This window comes from Planococcus citri, chromosome 2, assembly GCF_950023065.1.
Source record: "Planococcus citri chromosome 2, ihPlaCitr1.1, whole genome shotgun sequence".
Lineage (NCBI taxonomy): Eukaryota > Metazoa > Arthropoda > Insecta > Hemiptera > Pseudococcidae > Planococcus > Planococcus citri.
Genome location: NC_088678.1, coordinates 27,027,070 through 27,034,820, shown reverse-complemented (window position 1 = coordinate 27,034,820; position 7,751 = coordinate 27,027,070).

Here is a 7,751-nt window from a genome sequence, read left to right as displayed (position 1 = left end):
AATTTTCAAAATTTTAAAGACCCATTTCTCATGAAAAAAATAATAATTTTGATCAATTTAATGTAGAAGACTGAAATTTTGTTTACATCCTACTTTCGATCTTCAAAGTCAATTAGTGGCGATTTCGAGCCATTTTTGAGCCTCCGGAAGATTTTTGAACACTGGCTTCCAAAAAAAAAAAAAAAAAAAAAAAACTCAATAGGGTCAGAAGTCAGCATGAAATTAGATTCGGACACATACATATTTTCAAAATCAATCTTTTTAGCAATTTTTTCTTTCCTTCAAAAATAACCACTACAAAAAAGTGTAGTTTTAGGATATGAACCAGCACAAAATATATTTTGAAAATTTGTACCAAAATCGATCGAAAGAATCAAAAAAAGGTAGGTAAATCTGTTTTGTTTCTATCACGGAAAAAAACATCACAATTTTTTGTGAAAACGATCAAAATGATGCTTCATTCAACTAGGCTGACCCTCAAAACATGATAAAAAATTTCAATTTCGAATATGATCCTAAATGTAATAAGTAGTTGAGGGATACCTCATCAATTCATAAACTGCTCGAAAATGGGTCACTAACAAGTCATGCAGAGCAGTGTACTAACCAGCTAAAAAAATGTTGAACTAGACAAAGGAGACGAGATAGAGAGAACTCCAAAATACATTACTAATAATTAAAATTCAAGACACTTGGATTTTTGGCGAATACTTGAAAATTCCAAAAGCCAAAAATGAGGAAAATCAAAATTTCATCAAATCAATCTAGAAAGTTGGTAAACGGTTTTGAAATATTCCGGAGCCTCCAGTGAATTTTCTAAGATTCCAGTTTTTGAAATGCATCAAATATGTAATGTGAAAACGAAATAATCATTGATTGCAAACGTGTAAATGAAGAAAGATGAAATTTGATTTGTGTTATATTTTTGATCCTCCGAATCGATGGTTCCGAACCGTTGCACACTGGACCGGCCTAATGAAAAGTGCGCGCATGGACCCCAAAAAAAATACCAAATGAATATGTTTTTTTTTGGTCCTGTAGAAGGTACATGCTTCCCCGAACCCAAAAACACTCAAAACAAAATTTCCCATTGCCCCGTCCCTCCCCTAACGCGACCGATCGTTGCGCGCGACATTGCACTGTCGTGTGACACAGCACATTGGCACTTATGCAGGTAATTGCTTGCTCTTAATTAGCGGGTAAAAACGCATGAAAATTTATGGAAAAAACTTTATTATTAAGAGAAAAGTGTACTTTTTTGAAATATTTGAGCAAGATTCTCTAATATGTTACTGTTTACAAAATAACTGGTAGCAAAATAAGCAGTACTTTTAAGCTGTTTTTACCTGTTCATTGTACAATTACTTATTTGGATCAAGGTGGATCAAAAAAATTTTCGTGAAAATTTATTAATTTCAATGTGTTTTTTACTATTACGATAGTTCCAGCTGCGGAAACTTGCGGATTTTCGATTTATTGACTACTTTTTTTTCAAGTTAAAACGTGTGAAAGTTGCAAATTTTTGCTGAAATTGAACTTTCTGCAATCTTTCGTGTTTAGGGTTCCAAAAGTCTAAGACTCATGATCCGGGGGTTTTCGAATACGCTGAATCCATTTTTGACATCATTTTTGTGAAATTTCTTGAAGGTGGACCAGGGGAGGGGGGTCAAAATCCAAATTTCGCAAAAAAAGTCGTGTTTGGTATCAAAATATATGTTTTTCACATCCCTGAATCTATTTCTGGAATCATTTTTGTGAAATTTCCCAAACGTGGACCAGGGGAGGGGGTCAAAATCCAAAATTTGTGAAAAAGCCGTGTTTGGTATCAAAATGTATGTTTTTCACCTCCCTGAATCCATTTCTCACATCATTTTTTTGAAATTTCCCAAAGGTGGACCCGGGGAGGGGGGGGGGTCAAAATCCAAAATTCGCAAAAATGTTGTTTTGATATCAAAATATATGTTTTTTGCCTCCCTGAATCCATCTCCTACATCATTTTTGTGAAATTTCCCAAAGATGGGCCAGGGGAGAGACGTTGAAATCCGTCTCATTTTTTGGAAATTTCCAAATTTCAACCCTCCTCCCTCCCATCTACCACCCCTTGAACCCTGAACCTCAGAATGTAGAAATTGTCATGTGTAAAATTCGAATTCTACGCCTTGGAAAACCTACATATCAATATGTACGATCATTTTTTTTGAAAATTTTCAAATTTCAACGCCCCAGCCCCACCCCCCTTGAACCCTGAACCTCAGAGCGTAAAAATAGTGTGAAATTCAAATTCTACGCCTTCGAAAACCTACATATCAATATGTATGATCATTTTTTTGAAAATTTTCAAATTTCAACGCCCCAGCCCCCCACCCCTTGAACCCTGAACCTCAGAGCGTAAAAATAGTGTGAAATTCGAATTCTACGCCTTCGAAAACCTACATATCGATATGTACGTATGTTCATTTTTTTGAAAATTTTCAAAATTTTGAGCGAGTACCACCCCCCCAGTGGGGTTAGGGGTAAAACTGATACCAAAATCGAATTTATCGTGAAAAATTACATAAGGGAAGGTCATATTTTTCATGTCGTAGGCCATCATTTCTCAAAAAATTGACATGCGCGCACTTTTCATTAGGCCGGTCCAATGTGCGTTGTGGAGCCTCCAGCGGATTTTTGAATTCTCCAGTTTTTGAAAAAAAAAATGCTTCAAGCGGGATGAAAATGAAATTCAGTGCCTTGAAGTTAGGATTCATCTTTTTTGTGTTCTACTCGCAATCGATAGACTGGTGCATATTTTCAAACTATTTTTATGCCGGTTCAAATCCAAAATTTTCTCCGGCGATTACCCCGATTACCTAGATAAGGTCGCAAAGATAGTAAATCCGAGTTTTATGGCAGCTGTTTTTCAATTTCACTCCCCCCTCCCTCCCACATTAGTATTTTTTCGGAAACAGCAGAATCCAAAAATCTGCTAGAGGCTTTGGAATAACTAGAAACCATTTTCAATCCACTTGAGACGTTGAAAATAGGATACATATACAAATCTAATTCGAGATTTTTTCGTTCACTCGTTCAAAATCATAAACGTTTTTGAAAATCGCCTTTTTCAAAAACAATCATTAATTAGAGCGGAATTGTAATGCGTGTTTGCGAATTTAATACCTGGGTAAATACACTATTACAATCCCGTATATTTAAACCAAAATGTATTCAATTAATCCGAAGGTTTCTAATAAGGTAATATCCCAGACGATTCCTCATCGTATCTACGAAGACCGTTAGTTCGAAAAGTGACGTCATCGTAGTAAGCAAGTAAAAATTATGCATCGAAAAAGTTGAACAAAGTTTCAATTAATCATCGTGTTACATTCCGGAAACTGCCAGTCCAAGAGGAGACACACGAGCCTTGGTAATTGGTGAATGCACAGATGCATTTAAAATCGAAAAAAAGATGGTCAACAGTGAAGAAATTACAATTCGTTCAATCAAAACGTGATAAGAAAAGCTCCTCGATCACTCTCCTAAAAAGTTACGATTTGAGTTTCTGAACATCCTTGACCCATTGTAATCGAGATTCAAGACCATTTTCAGTCCTCTACCAAGCACTCGAAGATTGACGGTTCGCAAAAATTAAGATTTTTCCATCTATTTTGTATAGCACTTTTCCAGCGTTAAAAATTATTTTTTCCAAAGAACCAACGCTGGATCTGTGTTTAATAAGTACTTTTCACGATCATTTCGATCAAATTTTAAAAATTCGTGTTTTTTCACTCACTTAGAGTAGGTGATAGAAAAAATTCAAGTAAAAAAGTGTGATCGAAATGACCCTGAAAAGTATGATTATCTGCGTATTTTTTGACCTGCAGAACACGACTCCAGCGTTATAGTTTTTCGTAAAAGAGATTTTCAATGCGGTGGAAAAGTACAACAAAATTGATTAAAAAATCGTAATTTTTACAATTCGCCAATTTTGAAGCGCTTAGTAGAGGACTCAATGTGGTCTTGAATTCCAAGTTCAATGGGTCAAGTTATTAAGAAAATCAAATCGTAACTGTTCAAGGAAGGGAGGTGCTGTGGGACTTTACAGGTTATACCAACCAAAAGTGTCCAAAAATCATGTGTTCTTCAAAAATGATTCTACTTAGTACTTTGGAAACCACTGGCTCAACAGTCAACACCCTTGAACGATCTGGGAACTCAAAATCTTTTCTGGTCACTCAAACTAAACTTTCTTCTCGAGATTCTTCCAAATCCAAAATACCTATGCATTTCGTTTTCACTCCACCATCCATAATACGAAACATGCTGAATTTCATTTTCACTTCAATCATTTATGCCATTTTTGTAGAAACTAGAGAATTTGTGAATCTGCTAATAGTTCAGTGGCAAAATGTATTTTTTAAGCAATAAACGACAAATCACGATAAAGCTATGAAATTTGGTATGATGAACAAGGACACCAAAAGGAAATTTTTGAGCCCGGGAGCCAATCGCCAAGTCCCATAGGAAAGGAGGGAGGGTGATTGGGGGGGGGGGGGGGTGGGTTCAATCCCCATTTTTCAAAATGGGGCTATCGGCGCGATATTGGTATCAATTCCATATGATTGAACCTCGCTGAGTTTGAAAATACCATTACTTTCAAAATCTGAGGAAGAGGCATGCCTCAAATTTGAGATTTTCTGAGTAAAGTTTTTGCATTTTTCTCAAAAATACCCCCAAAATTATAGTTTTTCAACCCTAGACGACACACGCTGACCTTCCATCGGCATTTTTATGGTCATTTTCGGATTCTACAGGTCAATTACAATGCGAATCGACCATCAATACTTTCGCATACCTCTACCGCGAGTGCACAGAGGGGTCAAAAGGGGTTAAAAATTGGGAGTTTTTCGGCATTTTCTTACAAAAATCACAGTTCTTGAACTGTGCGCCGGATACAATTGGCGGAAGAAGGTTCTAATGGTGATTTTCGAATTCTACAGATCAAATACTATCGAATAAGGCTCAGAGGCACTTTTTACACCCCTCCTGGAAGATAGTAAAGGGGGTCAAATTTGACTCTCATCTTGCTTATGTTGAATTAATTTTAGAAATGTAATTAATATAAGTATACATTTTGCTTACCATCGTGATAATAATGTTTGTATCGATGTTTTTCGTACCACCGAACCCAAATTTTCAATTATTTTTTCGATTACAGCCACGGGGGGGGGGCACCATATGAGGGGTGGGTCCATTTTCAACGAAAAATCGACATGTATATCAAAATGTAGGTTTTTGAGGTCGCTGATTTCAAAAATGCTATCGATTTTTCATTTTGGTGCAACCCAAGGGGATGATACTGCGTTCAAGGGACGGGGATGAAATTTTTCACCAAAAATCGACTTGTATATCAAAATGTAAGTTTTGGAGGACGCTGATTTCAAAAATGCTATCGATTTTTCATTTGGGTCCAAGCGAAGGGGATGATACTGCGTTCAAGGGGTGGGGGATGAAATTTTTCACAAAAAAAATCCCCTCCATCGAAATTTCACATGTTTTGAGTCATTCTGGAGCTACCAGTGTGATTTTCGATTCCTTCACAGTTTTTAAATTTCTCCAGAAGGCTTAGGAATTGACTCGAGTAGCTATAAATCGAGTTTTGACTTATACTCGACCTGTTAATGATTTTATCCACATTTGAGAGAATTTTCAGGCGGCTCAAGTCGCTATTGAAGAATAAGGCTCCCACCCTCGATGGAAAAAGTATAAAAATCAAAAAAATTACCTGATTGCAAGAAAATTTCTGAAATGCACACAAGTCGCTGTTTCTAGCCCAAAACCAACCGCTCGAATCAGAGTGGCATAATTTCGAGTCATCCTGGAGCATCCAGCGCGATTTTCGCTATCCACAAGGCGAGGAAATCAACATGGTGATCTAAAAATTGAGCTGTTGGTTACACTCGACTTTTTCAACGAATTAAAATTCTGAAGTGATCAAAAAACAAAAATCCCAATGGAGGCTCCAAAATCGCTCGAAAGGGCGAAAGTGTCAGATTCAGATTAAGAGGGGGGAGGGGGCTCAGAATAAGTTTCAGGGATATTCTTCATTATGTTTAATGACAAATGTTTATTTTACTTCTTTTTTTTCAAAAAAAAAACGTAAATTGCCTAAAACTGGGAAATATTGAAATTGCAAAAATTCGCTAAAAATCGAATAATCAACTTGTGCAGCTGAAATTTTAGTTACGGTTGCTTCAGATCACGATCTTTCCAAAAATCTTGGTCCCGTGGGGGGGGGGTGCTTCCATTATTTTCACATTGTCTCGAGGTACTCAACTTCAGCAGCCCATTCCTCCAAAACTATGATACTTTGATCAAAACTGATTTCACAGTTCGAAAGGGCATTGAATTTTGAACTATTCAAGCATTTTGAAATTTTCAAAAGTTGAAAGTTGAACTTTCAATTTGAAAGTTCAAATTTCAAAATGGCGCTGTAAGTGGGAGCTACCATTGAAAATTTTGAAAAAATTTCCATAGATGTACATTTTGATACTTTTTCGAAATATTTAGGTTTCGAGATGGAACTCTTGACGGAGGGGGAGCACCCCCACCCAGTGATGGCAAAACTTTTACATTTCAGTTCAAGTTTTTAGTTTTTAGTTTCAGTTTTATTTTCTTCAGTTCAAGTTTTCAGTTTTTAGTTTAAGTTTTATTTTTTTCAGTTCAAGTTTTTAGTTTCAGTTTTCATAATTTTTTTCTCGAGGTTCAAAAAGAAATGATTTTTTTTTTACTTTTCTTTCATGGATTTTCATAACTAAACTAATTATACTAATTTGCTATTCCTACTTGACTTGCCAACAAAAACTTCAAATTTCAAATTCAAACATTTCAAAATCAAATAGAATTGTGAAGAAATACGTATGCAGGGCTGTACAGAGAAATTCCGGGCCTGGGGGGGGAGACAAGTTTGGTACTTATGAGGATTGCATCATTTGCATCGTCCTTTTCCTGGCAAAAATTGTTATTTTGCCACAATAGTCAACATTTTAAATTGCTGGGCACTGTAGTATCAAAAAACTTTGAAAATCCAGTAGTGTATTATTTCTGCAAAAGTTTTCAGTTTTGGAAAATTTGTGATTTAAAAAGTAGGACAACATCAATTTTAATGAAAAAATTAGTTTTTTTTTTTCGATCTCAGCATTTTTCAAATACAATAGGTTTCTTGAAATTGTAACTAACTTTGAGAAGACGAGAAGAGAAACAAATTGACCCAGGCGAAGCGAGGGCAAAAGCTTGGATAATTTGTACATTGTAGTTCACAAAAAGTAGAACAATGTCAATGTTATTTAATGAAAGAATTCGCCATTCCGTTTTTCTGATTTCAACTTTTTCTAAATTTCATCAATGGTTTTTTTAAACTCTTGAGTCTCTAAGTAGAAACTTAGGAAGAAGGGAATTAAATTGGCCCGAGCGAAGGGAGGGCAAAAGCTTTTGAAAAAAATAAGAATTTTGAGAATAGATTGATGATTTTTGTGGCCAAAATTCAGTGATGGCAAAATTTTTTTACATTTCAGTTCAAGTTTTTAGTTTTTAGTTTCAGTTTTATTTTTTTCAGTTCAAGTTTTTAGTTTTTAGTTTCAGTTTTATTTTTTTCAGTTCAAGTTTTCAGTTTTCAGTTTAAGTTTTTCTCATTTCAGTTCTAGTTTCAGTTTCTTCATTTCAGATCAAGTTTTCAATCAGTTTCAGTTTTAGTTTCAGTTTTCCATCACTGCCCC